At 36.8% G+C, this 17,443-nt stretch overlaps 1 protein-coding gene across 4 annotated transcripts in view; it reads right to left on the bottom strand.

Moving 5' to 3' along the window:
* SOX6 (SRY-box transcription factor 6) overlaps window positions 1-17,443 on the bottom strand; it is a 626,712-nt gene that overhangs the window by 498,614 nt on the left and 110,655 nt on the right. For all 4 annotated transcript variants that reach the window (XM_040495726.1, XM_040495729.1, XM_040495727.1 and 1 more), the window contains exon 2: window positions 8,836-8,907. The gene's annotated coding sequence lies outside the window, so the exon portion shown is untranslated. The remainder of the gene's footprint in view (window positions 1-8,835; window positions 8,908-17,443) is intronic.

Below are 17,443 nucleotides of genomic sequence, written 5' to 3'. Positions count from 1 at the left end.
CCACGCTGACAGTGCAGAACCTGCTTAGGATTATCTCTCTCCCTCCCTCTCTCTCTCTGCCCCTTCCCTGCTTGCTCTCTCTCACTCTGTCAAAATAAATAAATAAAAACTTTAAACAATAAAATAAAATAAAATACATTTAAAAAAAAGAAACCAAATAGGGACCCTTCAGTCCTTAAAAACGTGAGCCTGCCTACAATTTAATGGACACATGTTATTATCTTACAACTTTGCAAGCAGCATACAGGCTAACTGAAAACAAACTATCTCTAAACTAAGGAAAGAAATGACTCAAGGGGAGAAGGAGGATAGGAAGGAAGGGAGGGAAAAAGGGAGGAAAAGCAGAAGGAGAAAGGAAAGGAAGATTCGTTACACTAAAAGTCATTTTACAGAAATGTTATTCCAAAGAACTTCCCAACCTCTAAAACGAAAAACATCATGTAACATATTTGAAACCTAATTCACAAGATTCTTTGTTCTAGATGATACAAGGATGCTTCTTGGTGATAGTTACAAGACATTTCTAAAGATCTCCCATATAAAATATTAGAGCAATACCTAAATGAATATTTTCATATATATCTATGTTAATCTTTCCCCAAATAAAGCAAAATTATTCTCATTGGTTTTTCTACCAGGGGCTACCCATTTCCTAAAAGTCCTACAGTTGTTCTTAAAATGCACTAAATTGAAATCAATAAAATTGAACAAATTAGGGGGAAAAAACTATAGAGCTCTTTTTAAGTTACTACTGTCATCCAAATAATTATTTCCACATCTTAAATAACAATCCTCAAATTCATTTTGTGATTTTACAAAAGTCTCCTATTTCAATAGTCTTGTTTCACTAACTTCTCTCCCTTTTGTCTCCTCTGTTCAATTACTGCAGTGAAATTGGAAGGACAGATATTTCTTCTATTTATTCAATCATATCTTCTCAAAAATGTCCAGGCATTCAAAGTTTTCTTACACTCAGCTCTCTTGTTTACACCCATATTTTTCATGTCTTACTTTCTCAGTCTTCCCCCAGACATTACTTTCAATTCCTATCTGTTCCATGACTGCAAGTCCAGGGAAAAACCCTCTGTAACTAGTCACAAAATCAACAGTGCCTTCTACAAATGGCCACTACCAGAAAGCCCAGAATGTTTCCATCCCTTAAACCTGTCAACTATTCATTATGTGTATACTCACTGCTATATGAGATATCAAATTATGTGTGACCAATCTCACCTTAAAAACAACCCATTCTAGTTAGTGATGCTATATGTATATAGTCATGGAAGAAAAATAATATTCACAGAAGGAATAATATCTATATATAATATCCATATATAATATAAATATCTGTTTTTCTTCTGCACTTTGTTCAGTGAAACTCAGAACACTGGCGGCAATAATTAAAATCAAGCCACTGGCTTCTTCCCAGCCTGCCATAGCTTTAAAGAAAAAAAAAAAAGAATTTAAATTCCACCTAATAATGTAGGCAGCTATAGGGGTGCAGAATTAGATTTCATTAATGCTATTGCTTAATTATCTATTATGCCTGGGCCAAAAAGGGAAAAATCATAATTAGCCATCAAACATATCTTTTTTTGTTGTGCTTATGTGTTCCAAAGGTATAAAAGAGCCCAAAGGTGAAACAAAAATAGAAAATCTGATTTTATTAATGAATTGATTCACTTAAGTTTATATGAAACTGTGTAAGCTGAAAAGAAAAAGAGCTATCTCCAATACAGTTTGTATCCAAAGAAAACTCCACCCACATAAACTCTCTAGTAACATATCAAGTTTTAAGCTCTTAGGTTAGAGACTATCTTTTCTTCTTTTGTAAGCACTGTGCCAAGCCCTTAGTGCTAAACAAATAATAATAATAAGCATTACATCATGTGGACAAACTTATTTGACTGATTAAACATTAAGGATCAGTCTCTTTTGCCAGTCACCTATGGAAGATGATTCTTTGGAAATTAATCTTTTTACACTATGATTGCCTTGCATCTTTGAAAAACTCTAGTAAGCTATATGTAGGTGATACACATATATATGTATCAGGGAGAGAGAGAGAGAAAGAGAGAGGTGGGGGAAGGAGGGAGAAAGGGAAATAGAGAGGAAGGAAGGAAGGAAGAGAGAAATTTATCTTTACTAGAACATTTAACTCACATTTTGATGTTTACAGTGGTCAAAAACTTGGTGAAATGACAAGCATTTGTATCCATACTCCAAAATAACATGAAATATGTACTTCAGATGAAACTACATGCTGCAAGTGAGGTGTAGAGATAAGCATACAACAAAACATACTAGATTTTGTTGATTATTCAATCTTTACAAACTAAATAGCTACTAAACTGTTGCTATCTAAATGCTTGAGTAAATCAATGACTTCACTGTTAACTGAAGTATAGACATTATAGGGCAGATTCAGTTGGTTAAGTGTTCAACTCAGTTTTGGCTCAGGTCAAGATCTCACAGTCATGAGATCGAGCTCCGCATTGGGCTCCAAGCTGGGCATAGAATCTGCTTAAGATTTTCTAAAGATTCTCTTTCTCCTGCTCTCTCTGCCCCTCCCCTCACATTCATGCTCACACTCTCTCTCTCTCTCAAAAAAAATTGTTTTAATATGAAGTATAGACATTATAATACATATATTATATATGATCTACATTATATATGTTATAATTATAAGTCATTTAATGATAAAATAATGGTTAGCTGTGCATAATTACTGCATTTATTGACACTCCCTCACCTCCTTATATTTGAGACCACCACTCAGTTCAGGTTACGGCTTTATTTCCCCTTCTCTACATACATTTAATTCCTTTAAATATTAATGAAAGTTATGTAAGAAGGCTGAAAGATGATTAAACCTATCTTCTTGGTTAATAGCAAGTTCAGGGAACAGCTTCTTAGGGAAATATTCAAATTTATTAGCTGCTCTTAGCAAACTGCCCTCAAGACCCACATTGTTTCCAATCTCAAGTTAAGAAGAATTTTTCTCCAACGGGCACTGAATCACTTTAATGTTGACTCTTGTGCTGCTCTACTCCACCTTCAAATGTAGCCAGTAAATTCAGCTTTACTACAGTACTATAAAAATGTGAAAGAACCATAATAGCATCTAAAAAAGAGCTGTTGGCGCTATATTAGTTTAGAGAAAACCCTAAACTGAATACTAATGCAAAATTTAATGATAGTTGCCTAGTTGCCAAAAGAGTTACAATAATTATTTTGCCATAATGTGTAGTTATCTTGAAGTCATCTGAGAATATTACTGCATGATATTCTAAATAAGTCCCCAAAGTGTCATTGTTCCGTTGTTGTTGTTGTTGTTGTTGTTGTTGTTGTTGTTTCAGTCTAAATTCAGCATCAACATACTACCTTCACTGTAATAATGCTGTCCTCTGATTAGAGGACTGCCTTATGAATGAAGAAACATTAGAAAGAGATCACTCTACATCCTTAGTAAGTCAGCTTCTTTGATATCCAACATGGATCTACCTCGCATCAAATTCCACTTAACAGTGAATATCATGATTGTAAGGTTCCGGTAAAACATTTAAACTGAATCAATATAGTTTTACTTCCCTTTTCTTTTATAACCATGACCAAATTTTTAGAGTTGAAAAGTAAACCAAGATCAAATTTAGATATGTTGTTTGAAATTAGCAAAGATGAAACACTTCACTGCCAGACAAGAGCACTGATTTTAAGAGTAGATTTTTGCCTTCCCTGAAATGCCTAGCTCATGCAGTGTATTTTTATGCCTGCAGATATTGGCATGTTTCACATTTGAGATTATGACACACCAACTTATTTTGAAATTTTTTAAATCTTCCACTGTGCATGTTTCAAGTGCTTCATGACTATCACTGATAATTGAGCAATTAACTTGGAATTACCAAATGTGCTGTGATGGCACAATATGTAGTAAGCAACATGAAAGAATAAAGAACAGAGGAACTTAGCACAGTGGAAAAAAAGTAATAAAGGGTAAAATAGGCCATCATCCTAACAATAATACTGAGTAAGTTTTAATGGGCCCAGGTCTCAGCAGTTTAATGGTGCCAGTAAAATGGTTTAATGAAACAAGTCCAGAGTATTACAAACTTTTTAGAGCGGCTTGTTCTGGTTCTGCTAAAAGGAAGCTTCTTTCTAACTGGTCTTGTGTAATATTCAGGGATTGGTCCAAAAAGTAAGTGTGGGAGTTTCATTAAATAACAAGTACAAAACAATTAGGTTAAAAATCCTGACAGGCAAATATTTCTTATTTCTTAAGAAATACAAGCTTGCAAAAAATAGATGTAAGGTCTTTTCTTTGTGTGACAGAGACAAAGCAAAAACTCTAGGGCTAACAATGACCTCAAGTCATCAAGCTATTGTGAACATATTTGCAAACCAAAAATTAAGATACATGGCTTGACATCAAGAGGGAAAGATGAAACCCAGCTATATTAGAAAAAAATAGAATGCCTCTTCACTGTTCATCCCACCAAGGTCTCTAATACTGGGCTTTTCTGGCTAAAACCAGAGCGTGACTGTGAAGAGTAGCTTTTTAGTGCTTAAATATAGCCAGTGAAGCAAATTCCATAAACCTAAATCCTACCTTATTTAGGTGGCAGGCCATTTTAAAGGTTTGCAAGAAAAACCCACAATTTAGAAAGTCAGAGAGGGAAAAGATATTCAAACTACAACAAATAAAGGACACTATTAAAAACACTTTTTCTCAAAATTCCATCAATATTGCTCCAAAACACCACTAGGAGATTAAAATAGGCCAGGCTGTCCTTTCAGGTAAAAATAAATTAGAAACAGAAAGTGAAGAGAGCAGAAAGAAAAAGTATCGAAGGGCACTAGTATATAAAACTTAAAAGCTTAAAATGTAATGGATATACACATTAAGATTAGCAAACTGCTTTCAATTAAAGTAGATTTCTGGCCACAGTTCACAAATGTACAGTAGCTGTGTGTATTAATGTAGATACTTCAAATGTCAGTATATCTCTAATTAACATGAGCACACAACTGTAAAACTGAGAAGGCACAATTGTAAATTCCTTACGTTCCCAGCATTAATGCGTTCAGGGGGCAGCTCCCGTTGTCATGGAAAATGGCATTCAAGCCCTATTTGTGGATTTTCACAGCTCATCTTTTTTATTTACCTGCTTTATGTCAAGATTAGCCTGGAATAATATTTTTTAAAGATAATGCACTTAGACCTGCTTGTCCTGAAAATCACAGGCATTCTCACTTGAGGGAGCTTTGGTCTGGGCTATGCTCAGTTTGAAACAGATTTCTTTCCATTTTAAATACCACAAAGACATGAATTCATGATTTTTTGTTTGTTTCCTGAAAAATCAAAACAATTCCAAAACTTTCAGCTAAAGCACGGTATGTGGCAGTTTTGAAATAGGGGGATAGGAAAATGTCAAGGAGGAGAAAATGATCCAGGGACATGAGGAAATGAATTGGTAAAAAGTGTTCTACAATCTCCTCCCTGACTTACTCTCCCTCAACTTTTTGAAAATATTTGTATGACCACCAAATGGAGATTGAGATAGTGATCGAAAACAACAAAAGAAAGAGAACTAAAATTCTCTCTGTGACAGGACAGTTTGGTTTTGTGGAAAGGGCACTGAATTAATTACACCATGAGGCCCTATACTTGAGTCCTGCTACTTTGCAAAAATAAGGATAATTCCTACTTACCTAACAGTTTTTACAAAACTCGGCCACTTTAATGTCTGTAAAAGCAAGTGTTATACCAAAATAAGATATTATTATTGCTTCAAGCATAGGGGTAAGCAATAATCACTTCTTATGCCAGACAATAAAATACTTTTGTATCTTTTCAGGGAAAAGTTTGCTATTCGAGACCATGAACAAAGACAGAATTTTATAAATGTAAATTCACTATCAAATAACTTAGAAGGCCTGAGTAACCTGAAAAAGCAGGGTATTTAATGGCCTATCTCTGTTGTTGTTGTTGTTTTAAACCAATCATTTATTGTCCTGGTAAAACTGAATGGTCAGAATTACACAATTATTTTTAAATTAGAGATAAAGAATTAAATGTGAGATATGCACATGCAAAACAAAGTGTTCTTATACAATGCCTACGTTTGAAAAAGACAAGGGTAGTTTTATTTTTTAAAGAGGAAAAAAATAGTGTACGAGTCTTTCGGCTTCTGAGAAGATAACCATTTTCCTTCACAGTGTTTTCCTCTTCTGATGTAGGTGGTTGATGTGAGTAGGTAAGATTCCAGTTGGTTCTCACACACCCTTGGTGTGGCCCATTCATTATGGATGTGCAAAACAATATCCCACCTTCCTTATCTCACAGCCTGGCTTCTACATGCCTTACTAAGAAACCTTCCCATGGCCATGGGTATAACTTTCTTCCTTAGATCATGTAGCAAATAAGCAGTTCCAGTATGGAAATTAAAGTTCCTAAAAGAAGCCATTGTCACATATCCCATTTGTGTGTTCTTAAACCAAACTAGATAAATATTTCTATTGTTTTAGCTGCCTCATCATTCAGTGTAAGTGGTGGACAATTTCTGCAGTAATTGAAAGGAATGGGAACTTAAGCATTCTGGATGCCATGTTAATTTTATCTGACTTATCTCAGCAGTATCCTGCTACATTCCTTTAATAAGAAAGTTCCAGTTTAGGAGATGGCCTTAACAAAGCTTAAGACCACTGAACAAAGGAACAACAAAGTCCATGCCCTAAACTAACATATGGAAGTTCTCAGGGTTGAAAAACAATTACTTTGGGCCTGTATGATTAGCATGGCTTCTGCCTAAGAGATCAGATAAAAACTGGCTAAAAGATTTTTTTAAGTTGAACTCCAGAAATAACCATATGAAAACTACAGCCACAGTATCCCTTCTATTTTTAGTCTCTCTCTTTGTTAGATCACTAGAAAAATCTCAGCTAATTGGATCACCTCCATTCAAAGCTAGCCTAAGTACAGCTGGTGGAGGGGGGACACAGAAGAGGAGTAAAGAAATAAGAAAAGAGAGACTTTGGGTAATGAGAAATGTAAATATTTTAATTTTAATATTTTAATGAATGCCATCTTGGTTGAAATGCCAGTTTTTATCTCCTATTTGTCATTTTAAAAATGTAGTCATCCTAAAAACTTACTGAAAGAAATGATTTAGGGGAACATGGGTGGTTCAGCTGGTTGACCACTGGACTTCAGCTCAGGTCAGGATCTCAAGGTTCATGAGTTCAAGCCCCATATCAGGTTCACTACACTTAATGCAGAGCCAGCTTCGGATCCTCTGTCCCCCTCTCTCTCTGTCCCTCCCCTATTCTCTCTCTCTCTCTCTCTCTCTCTCTCTCTCTCTCTCTCTCTCTCAAAAACGAATAAACATTTAAAAAAAAGAAAATGACTGAATGATACAAAAGAAGAGAGAAAGGAGTTAAAAGAAAGGACAAAGCAACTAAGATAAGATTTGAACAACTCAAAATTGTTTCCTTTCACTCAGATTTCTAATAGGATAAACTCAACTCCTCAGAATTATCCTTTTTCATGAGAGCACTTCAAAGGTACTTTACATTTCTTTCTCCATCTTTTTCGCCTCCTAATCCTCACTATGATACCTTGCACAAATTAAAAGCTTATATTTAATCCAAATGAGCCATGCCGTTTAATATTTTGTGTTTTACATAAGAATTGTCTTCAAATAATAAAATGTGAATTGATAGTTCCACAAAAATAATCTATTCATTCAGAAAGCATTAAAAATATATAAAAATGTATTAAACTATATTCAATATTCACATCTATTTTTTAAAGCTGATTCATAATGCTTGTCCCAATCAGTGCTACTACTAAAAGAAAGATAAAGTTGGTTTTAAATAAACTTTCCCTATGCTCTGCTTAAATACTGAATTACTTAAACTCCAATTTATAATTTATTTTTTTTAAATACTTTTCCTAGAAGCATATTCTTTAAAACCCCTTTGTAGGAGTACACTAAAAGAGAACAAGTTTCCTATGTCTTTATTGTTATCAAATGTATAAGAGCTCCTTACCAACAATAAACACATATAAATATATTTTAAACTCAAGTTACTTAAGTATGGTCTTATATGCACACAGACTTTTTTAATACCTGCCTCATACTCTAAATTACTTCTATACTAATAAATATATATAAATTTAAAGTACTTTAATTGATTCATTCAAGTTCCATTTTTTTTCTTGAAATTTATCTTCTTTCCTGAGAAAAAGATATCTTTGCATTCCCAAATACCACTTAAAATTTACTCGTGTTTTAGGGATGGTGAAGAAGGCAGGAACGCCCCCATTTTGGATACACATTATACATTTACTAAATAAGCCTTTGGTTCCTTAGTACATAATCTCCTCATGTACTGACAGCTCTTTGAATTCTGTATCATCTCACATCTTTTCCATGTGCATAGGCTCATAATACTTTTCAAGTCCATACAACCAGAAGACTGAGGGAAGTTATCAGGGTAAATTATTCATATGTATATAGACTAGCTCCTTTAAGGTAATTCATTCCTATAATTGAGCCCCATCTTCAAAAAGTAAGATATTTATTCTTTCAGCTTACTATAACAGGCCCAACCATTCTGTTATTTTACTGGAAATCACAAACTGAGGCTTTTTTCACCAGCTGGTATTTTTTCCAGAGTCCTCTTAAGAAAACTTTTACAAAAAATTAATAACACTTAAAGTAACAGAGAAAATAATAAAAATTCACACACAAAAGAAATTAAGATCTTGTTTACAAACTGTTAACTTTTTCATTATACAATGAGAAAAGTAATAAATAAACCAATACTTACAAATACGGACAAAAAATCAGCCCCAGCACCCAGAAATCACTGGTAAATTGCCTTTGAATTCATGAAAGTGACCTGAAAGTTTAGATAGAAAATGAAATTTAATAATATAAGTAAACTGCATTAAATGTTTTATTAAAGGAGTATATACATTCTGTCTAAAATTTATACTATTTTTAACTCAGGCAGTTGTCCCCATCTATTCTAACAACTTTTTTCAAGATGATAATATCAAAATAAATAATTATTTCATTGTTCTATCTCTAGGAATACAACATCTCTATCCATTACGGTTTAAAAAAAAAAAAGGCAGTAGTAAAGTAGGTGTTTAAAGTATCAGTAAATAAAAACAAAAGGGAGAAAAACAATTTTTAAGGGAATAGAAGCTTACAAGTAGTTACATTTGAAAAACATGTTTAATTTATGTCTACAAGTTAAAATTAATGCACTTCACAGAAAATAACTTGGATGTGTCCAACAGGAATATCTTATAGGTAGAATAAAAATGAAAAGATGCATTTCTTGTTCTGCCTAAGGTATGGAACCCATTTAGACATTTAGGCTATATGCAATGCATTCTGCATAAGGCAAAATTCAATCCAAAATTCTTTTGCTTGCACACACTTTAGTTCTGTCTGAAGAAGTAACAGATGCAACTCAAACACACAGAGCTAGCCTTGTAAAAAGTTTTAACTAGCACAATGAGTCACTTTATGCCTCTAAATATCTATGGTTTCCTCTCTCCAGAACCCCCATGCATTAGAAGGTAGTTTGGTAGTTTATTTTTATTGTTTGGTCTAAATACAGCACATTTTTAGTTCCATGAAAACAAAGAAACTTTGTTGCAAGGGCCATATTCTTTCCAAAATGCGAGGATGGCTATGAGTAGTGTTCAACTTAAAATAATAATGGAACTTGAGTTCCTAATTTAGGTCAGAAACTTTCCTACACTTAGAGATTGGTTTGATTCAATACACACTTTTTAAACATAGCTAGTAAACATATAGGTTAGTTAACTAACCAGTTAGTTAGCTAACTAGATTTAAATAGATCCATTCTGGAAAAAAAAAAAATGAATCTCGATCAACATCTTTTGTAGGAAACATCACTTTCAACGTTATATTTATAGCACAAATGGTTAAAATGAATTAGGCATCTGAATATGAGATATGAAATAAATATCTAACTCAGCCCTGACTCCAGCTCCTATAATATGTTTTTACCTAAGTGACCCAGATAAATTATTCTATTTTCCAGTCAGGATTGATAAATAATAAAAGTCCTGGGCATTTGGACAGGTTTAAGTATTGATGGCTAATACACTATTAGGTTTCTTCTCTAGACCTCCTTCTCTGTGTAAAGAATGGTTCCTCAGGCCTTCTTCACTCCAGTTTCACAGGTTTCCAACAATTCTATGATGCCTACTTCCATGGGTGTAAGAAGTACAGGAGAGTCTGGCCAGGGAAGGTAGCTCTGAATTTACTTTTGGTGTAACACCCATTTCTTCCTCACAGCTTTCTAATGTTTTCAGATCCAGGAGAGCAATTTTATCTGGTATACTATATAACACCATGTGGACACATTCTGTGTACAATTCAAAGCCAGCAAAGAATACTTGTTCTGATATAAGCTATTCTTACATTTTATCCTGCCCTGAGTCGTAAATTATAATTTGAAGTTATCCACAAAATAAATCTATAGCAAAATGCTGTATACCCAAAAGCATAAAATCTGGAAGAATCCAATACTTGTATATTATAAAAATAATCACACCTTGTCTTTCTGGCAACCATTCCTTTAAAAGTATGAGTTAGAATTACACAAGATACACAATATAACCCATCTCTTTCATTTGCATTTAAATAATGGGGGATAAAATAAAATGCATCCAAAAAAATATTGCAGCTAACAAGTATCTCATTTTCTCAATCATTGGACTCTTTGGGAGTTAAGATCTCTAACTCTGGAAATATTTAAAATTGGAACAAATCAGATTCCAGACATTTAGGGCAAATAATATTCTAATATACATCAATGTGAAGTCAATAAATCTCAATTGTCATATCAATGCAATCTTACTACATATGTTAAAAGCAACTCTGACTCACATTATCAACTGACTTACACTATTGGTGGATTTTGGAGCAAACAATTTAAAAAGCATGAGCTTCTAAAGTCACATAGTTAATTGTTATAAAAAAGAGGACTTAAATGCATACTTCTCACTGCAAACAATTTAGGAATAAACAGGTAACATTTTATGAAGGGCAAAGAGTTAAGAATTAACTCACAAAAAACAATTTAAAGTAAGCTACTTCTTTAAGAACTAGAAAAGTTTAGGTCATTTCCAAATAAAAATGGCTACTTTGGTCTTGAGGGCGGCATAAAACTAAAAAGTTAGAGAAGGAAATGTCAGAGCAAATCACCATCTTTTCTGGAAAATCACAATCTGTTTAGGAAAATGAATCCTCAGAACACCAATCACCATGGATTGTCCCATTCCTCCGTCTGTTCATTCATTCACTCAGCAAATAATGACCATGGGTGAGATTGTACCAGACAGTATGAACACAAAAATTTTTTAAAATAAGTAAAATCATTATGTTGTAAACCTAAAACTAATATGTTATATGTAAATTATAGCTCAATTAATAAATACAGCATTTTTTTAATTATATTTGGAAAGAGAGTGAGTGGGAGAGGGGAGCAGAATGAGAGACAGAAAGAATCTTAAGAAGGCCCCATGCCCTGCATGGAGTACAATGCAGGGCTCCATCCCATGACCCTGGGATCATAACCTGAGCCAAAACCAACAGTCAGATGATCAACTGACTGAGCCACCCAGGCGCCCCAATAACTTTTTTTTTTAAAGGTGATGGCCTTTCCCCTCAAGGATCCTTCGAAGAATCAATAATCCAACCTGGGCTTCGAACAGGACGAGGAGGGAAGATGGTGGCGTAGGAGGACGCTGGGCTCACCGCGCGTCCTGCTGATCACTTAGATTCCACCTACACCTGCCTAAATAACCCAGAAAACCACCAGAGGATTAGCAGAACGGAGTCGCTGGAGCCAAGCGCAGACGAGAGGCCCATGGAAGAGGGTAGGAAGGGCGGCGAGGCTGTGCGCGCTCCACGGACTGGCGGGAGGGAGCCGGGGCAGAGGGGCGGCTCGCCGGCCAAGCAGAGCCCCCGAGTCTGGCTTGCAAAAAGCGGAGGGGCCTGATGGACTGTGTTCCGACAGCAAGCGCGACTTAGCGGCTGGGAGGTCATAAGTTAACAGCTCTGCTCAGAAAGCGGGAAGGCTGGAGGACAAAGGGAAGGAGAGCTGCTGAGCCCCCGGAGGACAGAGCTCAGTTTGGTGGGGGAACAAAGGCGCTCGCCAGCGCCATCTTCCCCGCCCATCCCCCAGCCAAAATCCCAAAGAGAACCAGTTCCTGCCAGGGAACTTGCTCCCTCCGCGCAAACACCCAACTCTGCGCTTCTGCGGAGCCAAACCTCCGGCGGTGGATCTGACTCCCTCCTGCTGCCACAGGGCCCCTCCTGAAGTGGATCACCTAAGGAGAAGCAAGCTAAGCCTGCCCCTCCTGCCCCTGTGCACCTTGCCTACCCACCCCAGCTAAGACGCCAGATCCCCAGCATCACAAGCCTGGCAGTGTGCAAGTAGCCCAGACAGGCCACCCCACCCCACAGTGAATCCCGCCCCTAGGAGAGGGGAAGAGAAGGCACCCACCAGTCTGACTGTGGCCCCAGAGCGGTGGGCTGGGGGCAGACATCAGGTCTGACTGTGGCTCCGCCCACCAACTCCAGTTATACACCACAGCACAGGGGAAGTGCCCTGCAGGTCCTCACCACGCCAGGGACTATCCAAAATGACCAAGCGGAAGAATTCCCCTCAGAAGAATCTCCAGGAAATAACAACAGCTAATGAGCTGATCAAAAAGGATTTAAATAATATAACAGAAAGTGAATTTACAATAATAGTCATAAAATTAATCTCTGGGCTTGAAAACAGTATAGCTGACAGCAGAGAATCTCTTGCTACAGAGATCAAGGGACTAAGGAACAGTCACGAGGAGCTGAAAAACGCTTTAAACGAAATGCATAACAAAATGGAAACCACCATGGCTCGGATTGAAGAGGCAGAGGAGAGAATAGGTGAACTAGAAGATAAAGTTATGGAAAAAGAGGAAGCTGAGAAAAAGAGAGATAAAAAAATCCAGGAGTATGAGGGGAAAATTAGAGAACTAAGTGATACGCTAAAAAGAAATAATATACGCATAATTGGTATCCCAGAGGAGGAAGAGAGAGGGAAAGGTGCTGAAGGGGTACTTGAAGAAATCATAGCTGAGAACTTCCCTGAACTGGGGAAGGAAAAAGGCATTGAAATCCAAGAGGCACAGAGAACTCCCTTCAGACGTAACTTGAATCGATCTTCTGCACGACATATCATAGTGAAACTGGCAAAATACAAGGATAAAGAGAAAATTCTGAAAGCAGCAAGGGGGAAACGTGCCCTCACATATAAAGGGAGACCTATAAGACTCGTGACTGATCTCTCTTTTGAAACTTGGCAGGCCAGAAAGAATTGGCACGAGATTTTCAGTTTGCTAGACAGAAAAAATATGCAGCCGAGAATCCTTTATCCAGCAAGTCTGTCATTTAGAATAGAAGGAGAGATAAAGGTCTTCCCAAACAAACAAAAACTGAAGGAATTTGTCACCACTAAACCAGCCCTACAAGAGATCCTAAGGGGGACCCTGTGAGACAAAGTACCAGAGACATCACTACAAGCATAAAACATACACACATCACAATGACTCTAAACCCATATCTTTCTATAATAACACTGAATGTAAATGGATTAAATGCACCAACCAAAAGACATAGGGTATCAGAATGGATAAAAAAACAAGACCCATCTATTTGCTGTCTACAAGAGACTCATTTTAGACCTGAGGACACCTTTAGATTGAGAGTGAGGGGATGGAGAACTATCTATCATGCTACTGGAAGCCAAAAGAAAGCTGGAGTAGCCATACTTATATCAGACAAACTAGACTTTAAATTAAAGGCTGTAACAAGAGATGAAGAAGGACATTATATAATAGTGACAGGGTCTATCCATCAGGAAGAGCTAACAATTATAAATGTCTATGTGCCGAATACCGGAGTGCACAAATATATAAAACAATTACTCATAAACATAAGCAACCTTATTGATAAGAATGTGGTAATTGCAGGGGACTTTAACACCCCACTTACAGAAATGGATAGATCATCTAGACACACGGTCAATAAAGAAACAAGGGCCCTGAATGAGACATTGGATCAGATGGACTTGACAGATATATTTAGAACTCTGCATCCCAAAGCAACAGAATATACTTTCTTCTTGAGTGCACATGGAACATTCTCCAAGATAGATCATATACTGGGTCACAAAACAGCCCTTCATAAGTTTACAAGAATTGAAATCATACCATGCATACTTTCAGACCACAATGCTATGAAGCTGGAAATCAACCACAGAAAAAAGTCTGGAAAACCTCCAAAAGCATGGAGGTTAAAGAACACCCTACTAACGAATGAGTGGGTCAACCAGGCAATTCGAGAAGAAATTAAAAAATATATGGAAACAAACGAAAATGAAAATACAACAATCCAAACGCTTTGGGACGCAGCGAAGGCAGTCCTGAGAGGAAAATACATTGCAATCCAGGCCTATCTCAAGAAACAAGAAAAATCCCAAATACAGAATCTAACAGCACACCTACAGGAAATAGAAGCAGAACAGCAAAGGCAGCCTAAACCCAGCAGAAGAAGAGAAATAATAAAGATCAGAGCAGAAATAAACAATATAGAATCTAAAAAAACTGTAGAGCAGATCAACGAAACCAAGAGTTGGTTTTTTGAAAAAATAAACAAAATTGACAAACCTCTAGCCAGGCTTCTCAAAAAGAAAAGGGAGATGACCCAAATAGATAAAATCATGAATGAAAATGGAATTATTACAACCAATCCCTCAGAGATACAAACAATTATCAGGGAATACTATGAAAAATTATATGCCAACAAATTGGACAACCTGGAAGAAATGGACAAATTCCTGAACACCCACACTCTTCCAAAACTCAATCAGGAGGAAATAGAAAGCTTGAACAGACCCATCACCAGCGAAGAAATTGAATCGGTTATCAAAAATCTCCCAACAAATAAGAGTCCAGGACCAGATGGCTTCCCAGGGGAGTTCTACCAGACGTTTAAAGCAGAGATAATACCTATCCTTCTCAAGCTATTCCAAGAAATAGAAAGGGAAAGAAAACTTCCAGACTCATTCTATGAAGCCAGTATTACTTTGATTCCTAAACCAGACAGAGACCCAGTAAAAAAAGAGAACTACAGGCCAATATCCCTGATGAATATGGATGCCAAAATTCTCAATAAGATACTAGCAAATTGAATTCAATGGCATATAAAAAGAATTATTCACCATGATCAAGTGGGATTCATTCCTGGGATGCAGGGCTGGTTCAACATTCGCAAATCAATCAACGTGATACATCACATTAACAAAAAAAAAAGAGAAAAACCATATGATCCTGTCAATCGATGCAGAAAAGGCCTTTGACAAAATCCAGCACCCTTTCTTAATAAAAACCCTCGAGAAAGTCGGGATAGAAGGAACATACTTAAAGATCATAAAAGCCATTTATGAAAAGCCCACAGCTAACATCATCCTCAACGGGGAAAAACTGAGAGCTTTTTCCCTGAGATCAGGAACACGACAGGGATGCCCACTCTCACCGCTGTTGTTTAACATAGTGCTGGAAGTTCTAGCATCAGCAATCAGACAACAAAAGGAAATCAAAGGCATCCAAATTGGCAAAGATGAAGTCAAGCTTTCGCTTTTTGCAGATGACATGATATTATACATGGAAAATCCGATAGACTCCACCAAAAGTCTGCTAGAACTGATACATGAATTCAGCAAAGTTGCAGGATACAAAATCAATGTACAGAAATCAGTTGCATTCTTATACACTAACAATGAAGCAACAGAAAGACAAATAAAGAAACTGATCCCATTCACAATTGCACCAAGAAACATAAAATACCTAGGAATAAATCTAACCAAAGATGTAAAGGATCTGTATGCTGAAAACTATAGAAAGCTTATGAAGGTAATTGAAGAAGATTTAAAGAAATGGAAAGACATTCCCTGCTCATGGATTGGAAGAATAAATATTGTCAAAATGTCAATACTACCCAAAGCTATCTACACATTCAATGCAATCCCAATCAAAATTGCACCAGCATTCTTCTCGAAACTAGAACAAGCAATCCTAAAATTCATATGGAACCACAAAAGGCCCCGAATAGCCAAAGTAATTTTGAAGAAGAAGACCAAAGCAGGAGGCATCACAATCCCAGACTTTAGCCTCTACTACAAAGCTGTCATCATCCAGACAGCATGGTATTGGCACAAAAACAGACACATAGACCAATGGAATAGAATAGAAACCCCAGAACTAGACCCACAAACGTATGGCCAACTCATCTTTGACAAAGCAGGAAAGAACATCCAATGGAAAAAGGACAGTCTCTTTAACAAATGGTGCTGGGAGAACTGGACAGCAACATGCAGAAGGTTGAAACTAGACCACTTTCTCACACCATTCACAAAAATAAACTCAAAATGGATAAAGGACCTGAATGTGAGACAGGAAACCATCAAAACCTTAGAGGAGAAAGCAGGAAAAGACCTCTCTGACCTCAGCTGTAGCAATCTCTTACTCGACACATCCCCAAAGGCAAGGGAATTAAAAGCAAAAGTGAATTACTGGGACCTTATGAAGATAAAAAGCTTCTGCACAGCAAAGGAAACAACCAACAAAACTAAAAGGCAACCAACGGAATGGGAAAAGATATTTGCAAATGACATATCGGACAAAGGGCTAGTATCCAAAATCTATAAAGAGCTCACCAAACTCCACACCCGAAAAGCAAATAACCCAGTGAAGAAATGGGCAGAAAACATGAATAGACACTTCTCTAAAGAAGACATCCGGATGGCCAACAGGCACATGAAAAGATGTTCAGCGTCGCTCCTTATCAGGGAAATACAAATCAAAACCACACTCAGGTATCACCTCACGCCAGTCAGAGTGGCCAAAATGAACAAATCAGGAGACTATAGATGCTGGAGAGGATGTGGAGAAACGGGAACCCTCTTACACTGTTGGTGGGAATGCAAATTGGTGCAGCCGCTCTGGAAAGCAGTGTGGAGGTTCCTCAGAAAATTAAAAATAGACCTACCCTATGACCCAGCAATAGCACTGCTAGGAATTTATCCAAGGGACACAGGAGTACTGATGCATAGGGGCACTTGTACCCCAATGTTCATAGCAGCACTCTCAACAATAGCCAAATTATGGAAAGAGCCTAAATGTCCAGCAACTGATGAATGGATAAAGAAATTGTGGTTTATATACACTATGGAATACCACGTGGCAATGAGAAAAAATGAAATATGGCCTTTTGTAGCAACGTGGATGGAACTGGAGAGTGTGATGCTAAGTGAAATAAGCCATACAGAGAAAGACAGATACCAT

Source organism: Herpailurus yagouaroundi, unplaced genomic scaffold (assembly GCF_014898765.1).
Source record: "Herpailurus yagouaroundi ecotype Mexico unplaced genomic scaffold, PumYag 187, whole genome shotgun sequence".
NCBI lineage: Eukaryota > Metazoa > Chordata > Mammalia > Carnivora > Felidae > Herpailurus > Herpailurus yagouaroundi.
This window is presented reverse-complemented; position numbering and strand designations above follow the sequence as displayed.